A 22,591-nucleotide genomic window follows, 5' to 3' on the forward strand; every position below is an offset into this window, starting at 1 on the left:
GGTCGCGCACGCCAGAATTTTGTCCGGTGTTTACATTTGGGTGGCAAGTCGTGCGTACGCACGAGCTGGACATTGCACAAGATTGTGCGTATGCACGAGGCTTGCATACGCACAAATCCTGTTTTTTATAAAAACTCTATTTTACTGTTTGGCATTCTCACCAAGCTTGTAAGCCCCCGTAACCCCTATTTAAGGTCCAATAACATTTTTTTTAGGAATTGGAATGAATCTTATGCTTTTAGACCATATTTTTAAATTTCCAAACTTCCATAAAACTCTGTTATGAGTCTAGATCTGGTGTAATAAAGAGTAAAGGAGTTAGGAATGAGTCGAGATAGTGAATGAAAGAAAAATGGATTATGATATTGAGAGATGATGATGATTGAGATATGATGAGGATGATTATGATATTAAGAGATGATGATGATTAATTATGAGTGAGGTTTGTTGAGGGTGATTATGATATTAAGAGTTGATAATGATTAATGATGATTATGACTATGAATGAAATGGAGTAAGATGGTGGATGAACTTGATAACGAAAGTTAATTGGATTGGGATGCATATGCCTGTGTAGATGCAGTGGCGTTGTTCCACTTGCTCCAGATTAAGGTTTGAGTTTCTTGGGTGGATGCGAGAATGGTGGTTTTATCCCTTCCGCAGTGAGGACAGAAGTTTTATCCAGATCACGTGTCAATAGCAAGGACGGTGGTATAATCCCTGTTGCATATTGGATTGTGTTTGGCAAGGACGGTGGTGTTATCCCGCTTGCAATTTAACTTGCAGTTATAACCCGAGCAAGGATGGTGGTGAAATTCCACTTGTTTCTGGTTCTCGCTCTGATTGCATTGTGACATGGCACATAATTTCTCTAATGGTGACAAGGCACATATTCCCTCTAACGGCCATCTAACGTGCTGAGTTATTAGTGCACAACAGAAAGATAATATCCGGGTTAGCTACTGGATATATCGGGTATTGGTTGTATAACCGACAGATGATATCATCAGCTATAGGACAGACATGCATCATCTGCATTTGATTGATTTGTTTGGGTTTGCTATTTGTCATGACTTGTTTACTTGTACATATTGAATAACTATATGCTAATTGCTTTACTTGAAATTATTTGTGTATTATTTGTTTGCCTTCTTTGTATTTGTATATCTAATAGGTTTCTCATGCTGGTGTTGGTTGCTGTTGAGGGCTATTCTATTTGAAGTTTGGAGGATGATGGAAGCTTTGAGGTAAATGATTGTGGAAACTTTAATAGAAGTGGATTAGATTAGTATTTTCTAAGATAGTTGCCTAATTACGAATTAGTGAAAACCTAGGATGGAAATATTGATGAATGGAGCTTAAGATTCCTTAGTGAGTTTTCTGTTGTCTTATATTGTATCTATTTGGCATTTTTACCGTACTGAAAATCTTGGAAGTTCTCATTCTGTATGTATTCACTGTTTTTCAAATATAAGTCCTGGTGTTCCGTAGTGAGCTGGAGTTCATCTAGAAGATGACAAAGTTATCTTAGTTATGTATTTCATTTTGTTTAGATTTATCTCCCTCTTTATTTTGGAAAACATAAATGATGTGTATGTATATATTTCAATTTGGGAACTTGTCGATAGATGCTATGTTGTATGTTTGAGAGAGATAGGAATTGTTATCAACTTTTTTTACTTCTGTAACCCTAATCGACCTAAACTTTGCGGATTGTGACTAGTGGCTATCATACATACATACATACATACATACATACATTATGTTTTTATTCTATTCTTCTTTTAAGTTTTATTTTTATTCCACTTTTTTGAATATGATATTTTTCGTTATGTGTGTGTTTTCGATTGGGGTATTCTTTTACTTCTTTTTCAGATATATATATATATATATATATATATATATATATATATATATATATAAGAATTTAAATGTTAGGGTGTTACAATCATGATTTTGCAATAAAAGTTAAAGTCAATCATTGTTCTTTATCCGTGATCATGCAACATAAAGTTGTCTATGATTGAAAACAGATTTTCAAAAATAAATTTCAATTCTAAATTCTAAAACCTAAAAAAAATCTGAACACTAATAATTGAAAAAATCCTAAACCTTAAATTCTTTCTATTAAACCAACAATGCCATGAAGAACTTAACATTGTAAATAATAAGGTAGTGTTTGTTTTGAGGTACTGGGACAGAGACTGGAAGGTTGAGACTCAATATCATGTTTGTTGACTCAGAGATTTGTACAAAAATTTTTGTCTCTTGTTTCTGAAATTTCAGTATTTTAGTACCTCCAAAAAGTGGAGACAGAGGTGTAACATCCCAACTTTTTGGATCAAGTCATTATTTAATAACTAATTAATTAATTAAAATGATAATGATTTAAGATTTGAATTTAAATTTTAAACATATGAAAGTACTAGTGGTAGTAGTAAATTTTTAACCGACAGTAAACAACCTTTTAAAATATAGTCATAACTAATTCTACATTTATCAGATTTGAATGATATTTTGTTATATGAAAAGATAAGAATACTATCTCTATTCCTTAAGTTTAGTATAAAATCAAATTCAAATTAAATTAGGTAGATAAATCGGTTACAAGTTCATAGTAGAAAATCGCGCTATTATCAGCCTGCCTGATATACTAATAGTATTTCGAGAATATCTCAAGTTGTGGTTATTCGATTGACTTCATTTAAGATTCGTTTTAAAGCTAATTCAACTCTCTATAAATTTGTCTCTAATAGCTATTTCCAAATTCCAAACGTAGAAAATGTTATAGGGCTCACAAAGTGACAATTCAGATTAAAGATTTCACCTAAATGCCTCCTAACATAATCTACATATACCTGAGAGCTATTTGATCCTTCCTTCCTCATTCTAGTCCCTTTTTTCTATACAAAATATTCTAGTATATACAAAGTCTAGCTATAGAACAAGTCTCTCTTCACTAACAAACCGCATCTATTTGCATCGGAATACCTATCAAAACTTTACTCGAGGTAGGGGATTTTATGCTAATTTTTATATGTCATATGTTAAATATTTTGGATATAGATGTTAGCATTACATGTCATGATATAATGTCTCTTTCCTTCATACGCATTATGCATTATAATAACAATCTTATGTGCATTAAAGAACTGAGGGAATGATCCTTCGATAAGGAAAGGTGACCTCCAAAGACAAGATAATCGAGATGATCTTTCGGTAAGGGAAGGTGATCGAATCGAGATGATCCTTCAGTAAGGGAAGGTGATCGGTAAACTTTTAGAAACCTTTGGTAAGGGAAGGGGACTCCCATCAATTTTATATAATAAGATATCTTTTTTGATATAACTCTTTTCTTGTATATGTCTAAATAACCTTGATTGTAAATTGAACTGAGGGAATGATCCTTCGGTAAGGGAAGGTGACCCCCAAAGACAAGATATCGATATGATCCTTCGGTAAGGGAAGGTGATCGATCGAGATGATCTTTCGGTAAGAGAAGCTGATCGACAAAACGTTTGGGATAAGAACCTTTGGTAAGGGAAGGGGACTCCCACTTTTTATACTGGTTTGAGCTCAATACCTTCCATAAAAGTTACGAAAAAAAGTAATGAAAAGTACAATGAAAAGTGTGATCATGATTGTTCTTTTATCCTTTTTTAATTTATGATTATCTTTATTATTGTATTTAAAGATCCTTCCTTTATCCAAAGTTCCTTTTTGTATGACGTATGATATTGTTTAAGATCTTTATTTTATTCAGATCTATTCTGTTTGACTTATCTATGGCAATGTTACTATTCTTCTCTTATTTATTATTTATTTTGCCTTGCTTTATGGCCTATGAGATTATCATACTAAGGTTTATGAGTTTACATTTAAATGTTTTAATACTATAGCCATTTTGTATGCATCACACATGTCATAACATAAGTAAATGAGAAACATTTAAAAGTCACACCACTCCGACTAATAAGGACTTTTGAAAATAATAATTGAACAATATTGCATTATCACTGTTTTTATTTTAAAACTCGGAGTGGCTAGAGATGGATACGATGACACCATATAGATAAACTATTGAGAAACTTTTGTTTCTCACCCCTCTCTCTCCGTACCATCTTCAGAAAGGATGCGGCACAAAGCAATACACTGCTTAGTTGAGGTGAAAAGACAAGTGCACTATTAGGATCGAGCCATCAAGAATGTAGATACGAAACATTAAGCGTTTATCTGAAGAAGGAAGAATAGGCGATTGTTTCAATCATATTTAAACAAGTTAAGAGAATTAGGATTTCTTATGTGTCTTGTTTCATCCTTATTGAGTGATTGCAATTGTAATTATGATGTTTCTTGTTATGATTATTTGATATGAGTAAAGCTTGTCAATGTTGTGCCTTCATAGTTTAGCATGCCCGATTTTTATGTTAGTATTTCCAGATCCACTTATATTTCTCAACATTAACTATTCTAATAAAAACTAATTATTCGATGTTTTTATATATAAATTATTTTATATAAATATTTCATATTTGTTTTAAAAGAAAAATTTTGTAAGGTTTTGAATATCAGCTACTAAATATAATTCAAATAAAGCTTAACTCAGTTTAAAAGTATTAGAGTGTTACAAGAGGGGACTGAAATTTTTAGAGACTAGACTAAAACTTTTATAACATTTTATACCTAAAATATCCTTATTTCAATTACTTAATTTCAATTTTACTCTTTGTGTAAATTAAATTAGAGATTTATTCTTGTTTCAATTTTTATCTCTTATTTTACACCAAACAAAATACTGAGATTTATTTTTGTCTCTGTCTCTTAATCTCAGTCTCTCAATCTCAATTTTTTAGTCTCTATCTCTCCACCAAATACTATTTAATAGACCTTAGGTAATGACAAATATAAAAAATTAAACTCTGAATCATAAATTACAAACTCTAAATTCTATAAATCCAAAAATATCATGGAGAGATTAACACAGTAAAATAATTCAAATATAAACAAAACTCAAAATACTAAATCTCTCCTATAAACTAAAAAATATCCTAGGATTCTCAACATCATAAACACCAATAACTAAAAAAAATCATAAATCATAAATTCCTCCTAGTCATCTAACAATAATGCCAAGAAGAACTCGACACTGTAACATTAATATTAATTAATTAATTATTTGAATAGATGTATTAAGATTTAAAACTCTAAACTCTGAATTTTAATTTTTAAATACCTCCTATAAAATAAAAAATATCATCGAGTGGTCAACATTGTGAACACGAGCAACTCAAATATAAATGAAATCCTACATCCTAAATTTCTCCTATAAATAAAAAAATGTCATGAGGTATTTAACATTAGGTATTTAACATTATAAACACTAGTAATTCAAAAAAAAAATTTCAAATCTTAAATGTCTCGTATTAACTCAACAATGTTACGAAGAACCGAACATAGTAAACACTAATATTCATTAGTTAGTAATATTTGAATAAATTATATTAAAATTAAAAACTATAAACTATAAACCTTAAATTCTATAAACCCAAAAATATCATAAAGTGGTCAATATCATAAATACTAATAATTCAAATAAAAAAAATCATAAACCCTATATCCTTCCTGGTCAACTTGATAATGCCATGAAAAACTTAATACTATAATTAGTTAGTGATGTTAAAATTGATGTATTAAAATTTAAAATTCTAAACTCTCGATTCTAAATCCTTCTATAAAGCTAGAATACCATGAGATGGTCAAAACTGTGAATACTAATAATTCAAATATAAACAAAATTTTAAATATAATCCTTTCTATAAATCTAAAAATATTATATGGTGTTCAACACCGTAAACACTAATAACAATAAATCACCAATTTCGCATTTTAACTATTTGAACGTTGATTAAAATGATGTCCATTTTTATTAACGATAAAAATATCTTTAAAATATTTTAAAATTTGACATCCAATATTAAATATATATTCTCAAAAAATACTTTAAAAATTAAATTTTGATGCGACTTTGTACAAGCATCAATAAAAAAAATTATTTTCAAAATTTGATAACTTTATACAAACTAGATTTTTTATGGTATTTTTTATCAATGATCATTAATCCTTTTAGAAAATGAAACAAATTTAAAAGGTCGAACTTTATACATAAGCGATTTACCAAATAAAAGATTATTTGTTAATTATAAAAAATATTATTCTTTTTATTTATTTTTATCGCATTTTATAATATTTTAAAGATATTTTTATAGTATTAAAAGTGAGGATTATTTTTATCAACGTTTTCAAAAATCTAGTACAATTTTAATAATTTATGTCACTAATAATTCAAAAAAAAATTAAATAAATACTAAACTCTAAATTCCTCCCATCAATCCAACAATGCAATGAAGAATTCAGCACCCTAAATACTAATACCCATTAGTCAGTAATGTTTAAACAAGTATATTAAAATTTAAAATTTTAACTTCTAAAATTCTAAATTTTGAACTCTATAAATCCAAAAATATCATGGAATGATCAACGCTGTGAATATCAATAATTCAAATTTAAATGAGACAATAAATCCTAAATTCCTCCTATAAACCGAAAAATGTCTTGGAGTGTTCAACCATATAAATACTAATAATTAAAAGAAACAAACTATAAACTCTGAATCACTTTTATCAATCCAACAATGCCATGAAAAAATAAACACAATAATTAATTAGTGATATTTGAATAGATATATTAAAATTTAAAACTTTAAACTCTTAATCGTAAATCTTAATTTTTTTTCTGTAAATCCAAAAATGTCATCATGCGATGAACGCTATAAATACCAATAATTAAAAATCTAAATTCTAAATCCTAAATCCTTCCTCTGAACCCAACAATGCTATTGAAAATCCAACATTGTAAACACTAATATTAGTTAGTTAAATAAATATTGCACACCTTAATAGTTGCGTAAAATTAACTATTTTTATTTATATTGTGAGTTATTAATCGTAAATACTAATTTATAAGACATTTATGGAATAAAAAAAATTGTTAATTCCGTCAAAATTAGAACTATAACTTAGTCATATAAGTAAAAGTTATTTAGCTCTAATAATTACTAAATTAGAAATGCTAAACTAGAGAACATTGATGGATGAACTTATAAATTAAAATTTAAAAAAAATATATATGAAATGATAAGGAATGAAAATAGATGGTTTAGTAGGTTTAGTTATAATGTTTATTTATATAATTTATATATGTTATGTTTATATAGGTTAAACTATAACTATTAAAATATTTGTATTATCTTATATAAAATTAATGATACACGGTTATTCTTATAAGTTGATTTTTTAATTCTATCTTATTATTACCCATTATATTTTATCATCAAGAACCGATTAAGAATATGACTTAATCTAATTAAGATCAATAATGGAAAGAATAAGAATATAAGAACACGTTAATTTGTCATTTTGACAAAAAAAAATATTAAAAACATATTAGTATTAATATAGAATAAGGTTGTGAAAGTAATAACTGTGTGTAAATGCATTACAAATCCCACGATGTCCCACACTCCCACCTGCCTTCACCGGCATGCATTTCAATTCATTCGATCACTCCATGGGTTTGTGACTATGCCCATTGAAACTTTCATTTACGAAAAATAATCTGGAGTCCTAATTTATCCTTCTAATATCTTCTTAATTTCTAAATAAAAAAAATGATTTTTCTATCTTTTTTATCTTTTAAAAAAATCATATATATTAATTTTTTACTCATATTTATTAGAAAATAAATTAGGATTTTTAATCATCACTCTTTATTTAAATCTTTCTCTTTTTTTTCTTTTTCCTTTTTCTATAAAAAGTTTTATTGACATTTCCACTTCCAAATGATAGATAATTCAAAAGATTACTAGAGACTATACTCATATACTCGTATAAAAACAAAAAAATAATAGAAAAAAAAGTAACAATAACAGAATAAATGATCCATTCATATATTTATTTTCTTATCATTATACATAAAATGTGACTTTTTTATGGTAATAATTATATATATGTAACAACAAAATTTAAATTAATAGGTAAAATAAATTATTTTATTATATAAAATATTTTTTTTTCTAATACTCTCTGTTGGTGATCCCCAACTAAGTGGGGTTCACAAGTTTTAAAAGAAATAAAAAAAAAATAAAGAAAGAAGAGTGGCTAACAAGCCACGGTAAAGAGAGCGAGATTTTGAAGGCTTCATTCATTTTTTGAATGAAAGGAAAAACATCGCTGAAGGAGAAGAGAAATTTGGGGGAAAAGGGCAAGCCAACCTTGATCACATTGACTTGGTAAACTTGCTCCATTTCTTATGAAATTTTAGTATGTTATTCTTGGTGTAAAGATGAATATTAGGATATAACTTGCTAGTTGTATTGCCTTCTTTTTTACCTGATTTGAGATACTCACTTTTGTGGAGGGTTTATATTGATTCCACCAGTTTTGGTGATGTATTTTGTTGATTGTTGAGATGCCCTAGTGTCACTAGGAAGACTGTTTGTGTACCCATTATTTTGATAGTGGAAGATTTTTCTGGACTAGGTCCCGTGGGTTTTTCGTCCCTCTTTTGGGGGTTTTCCCACGTTAAAATTCTGGTGTCTGATTATTTAATTTCTGCCATTATATTTGTTGCTTGGAGTATCTTTGGTGTTGCCCATTTAATTACACAGGTTGTGGAAAAATTATTTTTGGTGCTTCCGCTGTTAGACAGGTTCTTGTTTTAAACCTGTGTTGAGTTTTTCCAACAAAGTGGTATCCAGAGCTTTGGTTGGTTATCTCTGTGCTGATTAAATGGAGAAAAATACTCATGGACTGAATATGGTCAAACTGAATTCCCAAAATTATTCAATTTGGAAGACCCTCATGAAAGATATGTTGTATAGCAAGGACTTGTATGATCTTGTGGAGGGGGATAAATCCAAAGGTACTAAATCCGATGCTGAATGGAAGAAGTTGAATCGGAAGGCAGTTGCTTTGAGTAGGCAATGGCTTGATCTTAGTGTGTATCCACATGTTGACACCGAAACGAATGCTGAGAAGATATGGAAGAAATTGAAGGAGTTATATGAGAGAAAGAATGTGCAAAACAAAGCATTCTTGATTAGGAAGCTTGTCAATATGAAGTATGTTGAAGGTAAATCAATGCCGGAGCACTTGAGTATTTTTCAGGAGACGGTGAACCAACTGACAAATAATGAAATCACTTTGAATGATGAGTTGCAAGCCTTGTTGTTGTTGAGCTCTTTGCTTGATAGTTGGGAAATTCTGGTTGTGACACTGACTAACTCAGCTCCAAAAGGAAAGTTGACGTTAGCAATGGTTAAAGAGAGCATGTTGAATGAAGAAGCCAGAAGAAGAGAGCGAGGTTTGACTAATGCCTCCTCCCAGTCAGAAGCACTTGTTTCAGAGTCACGGGGGAGAAGTCAAAGTAAAAAACCTCATAGTTCTGACAGGTCAAGAGTCGAAGCAAGTCAAGAGGAAAATACAAGCCAAGAAAAGAGTTCATTTGTCACCATTGTGGCAAGCCGGGGCATATCAAGAGGTATTGTAGGTTCTTGAAAAGAGAACAATCAAGGGGAAGAAACGAAGACAAAGGTAAAGATAGTGATAAAGAAATTGCTGATATTGTTTATGAAGATGTTCTTATCACATATGATGAAAATTATGTGAATCTTGTCTGTGATGATTCCACTTGGATTATGGACTTTGGTGCCTCATATCATGTCACTCCAAAACGTGAATTTTTCACTTCCTATACTGCTGGAAATTTTGGCAAGATCAAATTGGGAGATAAAGGAGTGTGTGATATCATTGGTATGGGTGATATGTGGCTTGAAACTAACATGGGATGCAAGTTGCAGTTGAAGAATGTTAGGCATGCGCCAGATATGCGATTCAATCTCATTTCAGTGAAGGCATTGGATCAAGAGGGGTATTGCACTTCCTTTGGTAGTGGAAAATGCGAGATTACCAAAGGGGCTCTCATTGTTGCTAGAGAAGATAATAGTCTCACTGCTCTCTACCGGTTGCAAGCAAAGTTGTGCAAAGAAGAGATGAATGTAGCTGATGATTCCTCTTCTGATTTATGGCATATACGTCTTGGTCACTTGAGCGAGAAAGGACTAAGCGTCTTGGCCAAGAAGCACTCACTTCCAGTGAAAGGTACAACTTTAAATACTTGCACTCATTATTTTGTTGGAAAGCATGCTAGAGTATCATTTCATAATTCTGGACCTCATATGAGATCACATGTTCTAGATTTAGTTCACACTAATGTTTCCACTATGGATGCTAAGACACTAGGTGGTGCATCATATTTTGTTACTTTTATTGATGATTATTCTTGAAAAGTGTGGGCTTTTGTTTTGAAATCTAAAGACCAGGTGCTCGGTATCTTCAAACGCTTTCATGCAAGTGTTGAAAGAGAAACAGGAAGGAAATTGAAATGTGTTCGAGCAGATAATGCTGGTGAATACAGGGGTCCGTTTGAAGAGTATTGTAAAGGACATGGGATCAAGCTTGAGAAGACGGTTCCTAAGACTCCTCAACACAATGGAGTTGCTGAGAGAATGAATCGTACTATCAATGATAGAGTCAGGTGTATGCTCTCTCATGCAAATTTGCCTAAATCCTTTTGGGGTAAAGCAATGAGGACTGCAGTAGATTTGATCAACCTTTCTCCTTCAGTTTCACTTAATGGTGATGTTCCAGAGAAAGTTTGGAGAGGGAAAGATGTCTCCTATAGTCACTTGCGAGTGTTCGGCTGCAGAGCTTTTGTTCACATTCCAAGAGATGAAAGGTCTAAACTTGATGGGAAGTCAAAGCAGTGTATCTTTATGGGTTATGGTCACGAAGACTTTGGTTACAGATTATGGGATCCAGTGAGCAAGAAGATAATTAGAAGTCGAGATGTGATTTTTCTTGAAGACCAAACTATTGAAGATCTTGAGAAGACAGATAAGCCAACAGTAACTGTTAGACGTTCTATTGATGATGAACATGGTCCTTCCACTAGACCTTCTGTTGATGGAGGAGATGTACAAGTTGATAATGTTGGTGATAATTTGCATAATGAACCTACACCTCAACCTGAGGTGCCAGATGTTGAAGTTTCACCTGAACTACCAGTTGAGCCTGAATTGAGAAGATCTACTAGAGAGCGTCATCCTTCTCAGAAATACTCTCCTCATGAGTATGTGATGAACACTGAGACTGGGGAGCCTGAGAGCTACTAGGAAGCTATGTCTGATGAGCATAAAGAAGATTAGTTGAAGGCCATGCAAGAAGAAATAAAATCCTTGCATGAGAATCATACTTTTGAATTAGTGAAGTTGCCGAAGGGTAAGAGAGCATTCAAGAATAAATGGGTGTTCAAGTTGAAAGCGGATGAAAATGTCTCACGACCTAGGCACAAAGCTCGATTGGTTGTGAAAGGCTTTGAGCAAAAGAAAGGTATTGATTTTGAGGAGATTTTCTCTCCAGTTGTGAAGATGTCCTCTATTCGAGTTGTGCTTGGATTGGCAGCTAGCTTGAATTTAGAGGTTGAGCAGCTTGATGTGAAGACTGCATTTCTTCACGGTGACATAGAAAAAGAAATCTATATGGAGCAACCAGAGGGTTTCGAGGTTAAAGGAAAGGAGCATCTTGTATGCAAGTTGAAGAAGAGCTTATATGGGTTGAAGCAAGCACCAAGGCAGTGGTACACGAAGTTTGATTCCTTCATGGAAGGTCATGGGTATAGTAAGACTTCTTCTGATCATTGTGTCTATGTTAAGAAATTCTCTGATGGTGATTTTATAATTCTCTTGCTTTATATTGATGACATGTTGATTGTTGGTCATGACACCAAGAAGATTGAAAGTCTTAAGAAAGACTTGAACAGATCCTTTGCTATGAAGGATTTGGGTCCTGCAAAGAAAATCCTTGGCATGAGTATCACTCGTGACAGGAAGAATGGGAAACTGTGGTTGTCGCAGCAGAAGTACATTGAGAAGGTTTTAGAGAGGTTTAGCATGAGTAATTCCAAACCTGTTAGTACTCCACTTGCTAGTCATTTCAAGCTGAGTTCGCAGCAATGTCCTACAAGTGAGAAAGAGAAAGAGGAAATGAAGAAGATTCCATATGCATCTGCAGTTGGCAGTTTGATGTATGCTATGGTTTGCACCAGGCCGGATATTGCTCATGCCGTTGGAGTTGCTAGTCGGTTTCTCTCTAATCCTGACAAGGAACACTAGCAAGCAGTGAAGTGGATTCTCAGATACCTTAATGGTACTTCCAGAGTTTGTTTATGCTTTGGGAGTGGCCAAACTGTGTTGGATGGTTATACAGATGCAGATATGGCTGGGGATCTTGATTCAAGAAAGTCTACTTCTGGATATATGATGACTTTTGCAGGTGGAGATGTGTCGTGGCAATCTCGACTTCAGAAATGTGTTGCTTTGTCTACTACAGAAGCAGAATACATTGCTGTTGTTGAAGCTTCTAAGGAACTCTTGTGGATGAAAAAATTTCTACAAGAGTTAGGCATCAATCAAGAGAAGTTTGTGTTATTTTGTGACAGTCAGAGTGCTATCCATCTCAGCAAGAATCCAACGTTTCATTCTAGATCGAAGCACATAGAGGTGAGGTATCATTGGATACGTCAAGCGCTTAAGATGAAGTCATATGCACTTGAGAAGATCCATACTGATGATAATGGTTCAGATATGATGACTAAGAGTTTACCTGCAGTGAAGTTTGATTCCTGCAAAGAGAAGGCGGGCTTGGTGGAGCAGCCTATCCCCACTTGAGTTGGTGAGGGAGAGATTTGTTAGTGGGTCTCCAACCAAGTGGGGCCCACAAGTTTTAAAAAAAACAAAAAAAATAAAGAAAGAAGAGTGGGTAACAAGCCACGGTAAGGAGAGAGAGATTTTGAAGGCTTCATTCATTTTTTGAATGAAAGGAAAAACAGCGCCGAAGGAGAAGAGAAATTTGGGGAAAAAGGGCAAGCCAACCTTGATCACATTGACTTGATAAACTTGCTCCATTTCTTATGAAATTTTAGTATGTTATTCCTGGTGTAGAGATGAACATTAGGATATAACTTGCTAGTTGTATTGCCTTCTCTTTTACCTGATTTGAGATACCCACTTTTGTGGAGGGTTTATGTTGATTCCACCAGTTTTGGTGATGTATTTTGTTGATTGTTGAGATGCCCTAGTGTCACTAGGAAGACTGTTTGTGTACCCATTATTTTGATAGTGAAAGATTTTTCTGCACTAGGTCCCGTGGGTTTTTTGTCCCTCTTTTGGGGGTTTTCCCACATTAAAATTCTGGTGTCTGATTATTTAATTTCTGCCATTATATTTGTTGTTTGGAGTATCTTTGGTGTTGCCCATTTAATTACACAGGTTGTGGAAAAATTATTTTTGGTGCTTTCGCTGTTAGACAGGTTCTTGTTTTAAACCTGTGTTGAGTTTTTCTAACACTCTCTAACCATTTTTTTATTGTATTTTAAATTTATCTAATATCAACCGTGAATATGTAAAATAATTAGATAAACAAAAAGAAGCATGATATTTAATGAATACAAAAAAAAAGAAAAGAAAAAAACAAAACTAAAGGGTCAAAGAGTCAAATTCAAAGTTGAATGAACTTAAATGCAAACCATAAACATGGATACTGGTGGAAAAAAATTAATGCAGTCAAAAAGTATTAGTCTCATGTCTAACAACTATCATTTAATTCTATAATCATCATATGCATGTATGCATGGTGATATATGTATACGTGAAAGATGGTTTACAAAAATAAAAACGGGAAAACACGACAGTGCTTGACTGGGTTTTAGCGTTTTATAGAATATAGGATAGGATTTCTTTAGATTAGGAGGAGGGAAAAACCAGTAGTTGGTTTCAATTTTGCGACCTTTGGCTGCGTTTGATTTATGTATGGATTGAGATTAAAATTGAGACATAAGAACATAAATATTAAAAACATAAATATAATAAGACAAAATCTCCATTTTGTTTGATAGTTATGTATTAGATAGAACAATAAATTACAAATATTAATATTATTTTTATAAAAAAAATTACCACTACCCTTTTTATTATATACAATCATCACTACCACCATCACTTTTCTATAGTTATTTAACTAATTAAAAAATTTAATCAAATAAAATAATACAATATTTAACAGGTTTTTTATAATATAATTGATCAATCTAACAAACATTAATCAAAATTCATATATGTATTTTTCTTTGATTTCAATAAATTTCTTTACATAAACTAGAAAAAAAAAACCCAATTTTCACAATCTAAAAAATTGAACATAAAATAAGTCATTTTTTTCACAAAAAATTCTAATAAATTTGTTCAAAAGTTTAATAAAATAGCAAAAGACAGTAGAACAAAATTACGTGAGTATCAATGACTTTATATACAATTCTATAAGTATCTTCATCAAGAATTTCACGCTTCAAATACCTATTGGCAATCTTTTTGGAGAGATCAAAATCTATTATTTTTGTTGCTAATGCTAACTTCAACTCAAAAATTGAAAATTTGCAAGTGGATTATCTAGATTTAGCAAATTAGAACTTTATCATAAATAAAAATCGTTGAATCTCTGAAGCACTGAAAACAGTACAATAGACAGGACCTGAAATAAAAAAAACAGCATGCAAATATTCCAAGATTTTCTCATAAATAGTGTCATCTTTATAAATAGTGCCTGAAAAGAGGAAGGAATAAGGAAGAAGGAAAAAAGGAGGATGGAGGTGTTGGCGACAACGTCTGAAAGACGGAGATAGTGGTGGATGAAGGAAGGGGAAGGAAGAAGAAAGAGGGAGGAAAGGGTGCTGGAAGGAATTTGATCTAAGAAAGAAGAGGATGAAAGGATAAAGGATAAGGGACAAGTTTGGAATCTTATAATTTGTGTTTTAGTGTTTCAGGTTAAAGAAGAGACATTGAAGATATGTATTTTATGTGCTCTTATGTACTACTGTGTTCATCGAAAATTTATGTGTAAGGAACCAAACGGTAAACATGTATCATGTAACACCCTACCACACAGAGCTTTACGCCTAGGACGTAAAGTAGAGGTCGTGAGACGCTACGACTTCTAAAAACAAAATACATACATATAAATATAGCAAGGATAATATATCTAGGAGTCTTGAAAGAAAACGTTATGCAAAAAGTCCAGTGACGGATCTAGAAAATTTTGATAGTGGGGGCAAAATATATAATATAATAATAATTTTTATAATAAAAATATTATATATACATAAAAATCAATTGTTAAAATATTCATTAATCATTATATGTATTGTTTAATTTATTTTTAATGTATATTTTTTAGTTTAATATTATATAAGTAGTTATTTTTTATGTACATATAATATGATTAGTCTTTAAAATATCTAATTTACAAATAAAAATACTAAATAATAATTTAAATAATAACAAATAATTTAGAATTTTATTATTTGTTTTATATTTTTAAAAAATTAAGTAATCTTTTTCTTAATAATACAATCGAAATATCTCTCTTTTTATATAGAATAATGCTACACATTTAAGGTTTTTTTTTTGTTAAATAAGCCCAACCAAATTAATCTAAAATAACAAAAATCAATTATGACTAGCATTATTCTAAGCCTTATTATTTAACTTGGTTAGACTTAGTTCATAAAAAGACTTGAATGTGTAGTATTACTCTTATATATATATATATCAGTAAAAACTTATTTACAAATTTATTTTTCATACAATTAGAAGCCAACTCTTATTGAGATTCATAGTTGAGAAAGTTTTTTCAATTAATGTAGTTGTTACGAAAAAAATTAAAACTAATAACAAAAAAAGATAAATAATACTCTTTCAAGTCGATTTCTAAAAGAAAACACAAATTTTATTTAAATTGAGAATTGATCATTCTAATGACATCTAATATAAAATTTTTAAATTTATTATGAAATACCAAAAATTGAATAAAAAATTATTGTGGGGTCAAATTTAATAATTTAGTGGGGGCGAATAAATATTATTATCATATACTACTAAAAAAAATTTCAAATTGTAGTGGGGGCGCTTGCCCCCACAACTATGTATGTACATTCGTCCCTGGCAAAAACCAAGACCAGACAATTACGGCTCACTCGAAAAGTGTTAAAATCGAAAGCTTATACCAAAAAAAAAGGCCAAGAGACATATATATAAAAAGAGTTCCAAAGCATAGTTACGTAATCAAGCTCTAGACTCGACCTGCGAAGCGAAGGTTGGCTAGAATATATACATATATAACCCAACAGACATACGAAAAGACAAAATATAAATCCTAATTCTCCAAAGTCAACCTCTAACAGGGACAAATACGAGTTTTTTTAAACAAAAAAAAAAGAAAATACATATATAACTAAGTACATAATATGAAAAGGCCCAAAAGATAAGTTTTCACTTTGGCAAAAAGGCAAATCCAACACGCTCAGTAAGGTGCCTCACGTCCTGCATCTGAAAAACCACATGTATGTAATGAGAATCGGGGGTTCTCAGTATGGTAAATGTGCCCACATAGATAATATATAAAGTTCTGAGAAAGTCAGAGGTAATCCTAGAACACCGACACTCAGATTTAAACATAAAATTAATTCTAAACCAGAATCTCGGTAACCTATCTAAGGGGATTCTAATTCTAATCTAATTATTCACCTCCTATCAACCCAAACCTCTTAATCACCGGTGAAATTACCCCCAGCGTCACCTCCAGCAGCATGAGGGATCTCTCAGTTGCAAAGACATACAAAGCATATAAGTAATACACAATTAAGGAGACAAATACAACATTTAAATCAGGTAGCATATAGACATATATAAATAATTAGGCAAACCAAAATATGCATACTCAAACAAATCATATAAATGCACACAATGCATGTTTGTCCTATAGCCGATGATATTATCTGTCAGTTATCTAGGCAAACCCGACATGTCCAATAGCGAACCCTGGACAGTCCCAGTGATGCAAAGCTCAAAGCATGCATATATATAAATATTCAATCATCCATCATGTAGCTGGGTCAAAGGAATCTCAAATCTTAACCTGCAATCTGTGGGGGCAAGTCACTGTGTTTACCCAGGAAGACTAAGATCAATCATAAATACCACTAATACTTTGATATCTTCTCTTTAATCAATTCAAAATACTTTACTAAACCATTGTAGTTAACCTACCCACAACACTCTATAATCCCTAAGTCTCCGGCTCTAAATACAAAACAGAAACTACCTCTTTTATTTTAACCCGATATACTCTCGCTTGTCCTAAATCCTAAATACTAGCTATCAAATCTTATGCAGTTTTTACAGAGGTTTGAGAAGGTAGAGGAGTGGTTAAAGAGTAAAAAATGGCACTTTCAGTGAAACAGAGTCATGCGTACGCATGCCCATTTCCACATACGCATAAGTGTCAAAAATGCAATGTCGCGTACGCGAGCACCATCCGCATTCGCGAGCTCATGGGGCAGAAATGGGTTTCAGCATATGCAAGCCATCAGTCACATACATATAGGTATATTTGAGGCAATTTCACGTACGCATGAGTGCTGGTAGAGGCCAGACTCGCGTACGCACGCATTGTTCGCGTACATATGTTTCCAAATTTTTAGAAAAACTACCAAGTTGCATAAATTAATTTTTTACACCAAACTTCAAACGCGCATAACTTTTTTCGTTAAAAATTATTTTTCGTCTGTTCTTCAAATGTCATAAACTACTTGGACCCAATTTTTATTTAAAATAAGTTTTACGAAGAGATTCCAAGAGCCAAGTTACACCGCGTTAAAGTTGATTAAAATTATGTTTTTAGCAAAACTCAAAACTTCACATTTTCCAATCCAAAATCAACCAAAACCTAAATCAAATCCATCTCAGGTACTTCCATAACTCACCAAACACTAACCCCTTACTTACCAACCATTTATCCACCTAAAATACCAACACAACATTATCAATTCAACATCCTATTTGTCACATTCATGCATATATATATAATGATTTTCATTAACTTCAACCACACCACAATCATCTCAACATATAATTCACTAATACCACTAACTAATTTCTAATTACAATTAACATCAACTCAATATTTGTTCACTATATCCACTAACATACATTGTACCATTCATATAATTCAACTTATCCTACGGTCAAGTAGTCTAAGTTTTCACGTAACATTATACATTAACTACGAGAAACCAAAATCATACCTTGGTTGATTCCTCTCTAAACTCAAAACGCCATGAAACAAGCTTCCAAGATCCCAAATTAACTCAAGCAAAAATTCCAGCCACCAAAGCTTTCTCTCAAGAGCTCCAATTTGTCAATTCAACTCCAATTCAACATAAACTCAAGCTAGTTCATATAATTCACTCAAATGAATACTAGGACACAAAAATTGGACAAACCACAAGGATTTAGAGTTTATTTACTTTACTCATTAATGATTGGAGTAAAATCTAACAATTATCCAATGTTAAATTACACCTAAACTACCAAAATATCAAAATCACTCAAAAGCCAAACCTAGTGGAAAAGAGGGAAACAAAAGACTGGATGCAAAATTTAGAGAGACTTACTACTTTGTTTAGTTAGAATCGAAGAGCTCAACGAGATGAATGCGTGACTGCAAACGGTGCAGCGATCGAAGCTACGGATCTAAAGTTATGGAAGATTAAATTTTTTAAGTAAAAAGGATTTTAGGATTTTCTTCAAATATTTCTTCTCTGCGAGAATGAAAGGATGGAGAAGAAAGAAGGCCGAAGCTTACTTTTATATGGGGGTTGGGTATGTGGGCTTGGACCCACTTGGGTCTGGTTTGGTCCGTTAGTCTAACTTTGAGGCAAAATATTTAAAATTAGTGTTAAAATTTGTATTTTAAATATTTCTATTCCTCTAAACTATAAAATTTAATTTCCTAATTTTTTGAATAATAATTAATTTATTGACTAATTATTTATTAATTTACAAAGTTTATATACCACTGTCTCGATTTATTAATAGATATGTATTGAAAAACAAACGTTGCCTTAGATTTAGACAGTTAGACTTATGGGTAGGTGGTTGTAACTGATAACATATCGCCATATGGTAAGGAATAAAATAAGAGTACAATAATATCAAAAAAATAATACCTAAAAAAAATTAGAGTACAAAGGGAATATTCATGACAACCAACGCTAGATTGATTAAGATATTGAGCTTGACTTTTAGGATGCATTTGAAAAGAATAAAGATTCAATTCGGTCTCTATTTATTTTCACAAAGGATTATGCGATTTTTATTAAAAAAAAATAAGGGACACTTCGACTCTTATTCTTTTTATGTTGGAATAATATAACTCCTCTATAAAAAAATTTATTAAATAGTAACAGTAATTATTTTTGTGACGGATTTTATTTGTATTTTGTGAAAATTTTAAACCCTCACAAATTCTTTTCAACAATATGATCAATTATGACTACTACTACTACTACCACCACCTTTTTTATCATCATCATTATTACTTATATCTCTATTATTTTTATTGTGTAACTATACTTTATTATCATTGTTATCTCGTCTATTGTCATCATCACCAATACCAATATCAATATTAATGTTCTTTTTTGTTTCTTGTTCAATGTTATTTTTTTTCTTTAAAAGGTATTTATACTGTAATTACTTTTTTCTTGTGACATTATTTCTAGCAACGGTCTTGTTCTACGTAACCACCAGCGAAAGAATTTTTCAAAAATAAATTTATTAATAGTTTATGAGATTTTAAAACCCCCCACAAATTATAAATAAACCCCTAAACTAATTTTCATTACTATTTAACAAATTTTCTAATAGAGAGATCGTATTGTCCCAAAATAAAAAGATCGAGGACTAAAATGTCCCTCTTGTTTAGACAAGGATCGCCTTGTCCTTTGTGAAAATGGACAAGAACCGGGTTGAGTGTTTATTCTTTGACAGGAAGACTGAGATTGAGAGACAGAAACTGAATTAAATTTTTGTATTAAGTTTGGTGTAAAATATATTAGACTGAGTTATATCTCAATATCATGTTTAGCTTAAAATCAATATAGAGACTGAGAGATAGATTTTGATTTTGAAAAGTTAAATAAGAGTATTTTTAGAAAGAAATGTTATAAAAGTTTTTGTCTCAATCCCTAAACTTCAGTCCCTTGTGTTTACACTTTTTGGAGGTGAGATTAAAATTTTAGTTTTAGTCTCTGATCACAAAATACAATACTCAATTCCAATCCTCCAATCTCAAATTCTTCCAAAAGTTTAAGCTGATAAAAGGATGACCATATGAATAATTTCTTTTGGGTTTGAACTCTAGATCTTTCGAACATAGAGATGTGATACCATGTCATGATATTATTTCTTCTAAAAGTTTAAGTTGATAAAAAAATAACATAAATAGTTATATCTCTAACTATCAACATACATGTATAATCATCTAGCATGAGTAATTATGCTTATCCATATCATCTTGAGATATACATACATGTATATACAAACAAATCCTACTATAATTGTGTTTACAATTACATAGCATCATTGATCATAGTTTGAGGCTTATCTAGGTGCTTCTACTTTATGATACATCGAATGCTCATATGTGATTTAATTTTCAACAAAGAAGCTGTAACATCCTAATATTCAAATCATTATGCTCGAGTCATAAGTCAATGATAATAAGGTGGTACGACTCTCAAGGTGGATTTTTAATGCATAATTATAAGTAAAATTGAAAGGAGTATTAATCGAGAAGCCTGAAAAGAGTAAAAATAAAATCGTGAAGTCGTATCACTCACGCATCAACAACTAAAAGATACAGCGTGAAGTCAAAAGCGATATACAAATAAAGGCATTAAGGAGAATAAGAGAAGGACAGTGTATATATATATATATATATATATATATATATATATATATATATATATAAATAGTATCTCCTAATTTCTCCCAAAAGAAACATAAGAACCTCTATAGGCAAGTTCAAAAGAGTTCAATACATAATATAGGCATTTCAAAATAAAGGTGGAGAGATTCTAGGCAAAATATAAAGTAGAGAATATAAAGATCTTCGCCATCTCTCAGATGAACCACAGCTCACTTTTGAGCACCTAGACCTGTATCTGAAAAACAAGAGATATATACGGAATGAGAACTCCCGACCCTTGGGTTCCCAGTACGGTAAAAGTTCCAAATAAATACAATGCATTGCAATAAAAACTCACTAAACATCCTAAGCTTCCTTTCATCAATTACTCACCCCAGGTTCTCACTAATCCATGAACTAGGTAACTATTCTAAGGGATGCCAAGTCTAGCCAAATCCTTTCCTCTCCAAACCAAATGACGCTCAAATCAGAACAAACTATAACGAGTAACTCGAACTCGATACTTCAATACTAATAGTCTCATTCTCTACCTGGAGCAAGTGAAATCACTTCACTGCGTCTGCCTAGGGAGCTCAAATTATCTCATTTAATACCCATTATCATTATTCAATTATATCATCAACTCATCTCATCAAAAATAGCACTTAGCGTCAACCGACACCAGCATGAGGGACCTCTCAGTTGTGCAAATACAAGCAATACAGACAAGTAATACACAATTAAGGTACAAGTAGAGCAAGTGGCATTTAATCAAGTAACATAGCATATATGTACAATTTAGCAATCCAAAACAAGAAGGCAAACCCAAAAAAGTCAAACATATGCAAATGATGTATGCCTGCCCTATGGCCGATGATATCATCTGTCGGTTACAAAGCCAATCCGACATATCCTCTTAGCTAACCATTGGACAGTCCCTGCGAGTGTGCATCCCCAAGCTCAAAATCATAATCAATCAAAATAAAATATCCACGGGGGAGAGCTCATCCAAAAAGGCCTAAGTGTCCGGTCACATCTTACCACGCAGGGTCAACAGAATCTCGGATCTTAACATGGTGTAAGTGGAGCCGACCCACTGCATCTACCCAAGGAAATCCAAAATTCAGATAGTTTCACAAATCTTAAATCAACCTCGACTAGGAGCAAGTGGAGGCTAACCACTGCATCTACCCAAGAGTCTCAAACCAAACCCGGAGCAAGTGGAATCACTCCACTGCATCTACCCAGGCAGGTATATCTCACCATGTCCCAGAGCAAGCGAATTCACTCCACTGCATCTACCCAGGCAGGTATATCTCACCACGTCCCAGAGCAAGTGGAATCAATGCCACTGTATCTACCCAGGCAGGTATATCACAATCAGGATCATATTTAATATCAATCTCTTAATCGTTATCATTCTCAATGACAATCTCATAATCATCATCATCCTCTTTATCAGTCTCATAATCATCATCATTGTCATTAACAATCTCATCATCATCATCACTCTCGCTAACAATCTCATAATCATCATCATTTTCACGATTTATTATTAATTCTCCCTTTACTTTATCCCAAGTTATCACCTTTCCCAGATTTTTCTCATTACT

General features: G+C 31.9%; 1 long non-coding RNA gene across 1 annotated transcript; it reads right to left on the bottom strand.

Annotated features, from left to right (window-relative positions):
* Positions 1 to 16,348: 16,348 nt before the first annotated feature.
* On the bottom strand, positions 16,349 to 18,833 carry LOC130979876 (uncharacterized). The gene is made up of 3 exons (XR_009086771.1): positions 18,682 to 18,833; positions 18,313 to 18,486; positions 16,349 to 16,555 (listed from the first exon to the last, which is right to left on the bottom strand). It is a non-coding gene; the product is annotated as an uncharacterized LOC130979876 (long non-coding RNA).
* Positions 18,834 to 22,591: the final 3,758 nt, after the last annotated feature.

Source organism: Arachis stenosperma, chromosome 5, assembly GCF_014773155.1.
Source record: "Arachis stenosperma cultivar V10309 chromosome 5, arast.V10309.gnm1.PFL2, whole genome shotgun sequence".
NCBI lineage: Eukaryota > Viridiplantae > Streptophyta > Magnoliopsida > Fabales > Fabaceae > Arachis > Arachis stenosperma.